This window comes from Uloborus diversus, unplaced genomic scaffold (genome assembly GCF_026930045.1).
Source record: "Uloborus diversus isolate 005 unplaced genomic scaffold, Udiv.v.3.1 scaffold_17, whole genome shotgun sequence".
Lineage (NCBI taxonomy): Eukaryota > Metazoa > Arthropoda > Arachnida > Araneae > Uloboridae > Uloborus > Uloborus diversus.
Window position 1 is genome coordinate 1,716,016 of NW_026558318.1, and position 264 is coordinate 1,716,279.

Consider the following 264-nt stretch of genomic DNA (forward strand, 5'->3'; position numbering starts at 1 on the left):
ACTCGACTTGCTCTCTGGAGTTGAGAAATGCATCCTAAGTTCGTTTAAATCTTTGCAACAAAAAAGGAACTCTTAATGTTTATAGATTATTTTCCATAATCCCTCTGATTTAAAAATCCAACTGTGCCAATTCCAACCATTTCTTCGGAATTTGGAAAAGGTGCCTTTGTATCTTTTTATACATATGTGTATAAATCAAAGAAGTACCTTTGTGCAGAAAAGTAAAAGAAAATGTAACAATGATAAATCGTTACAGACACCTGT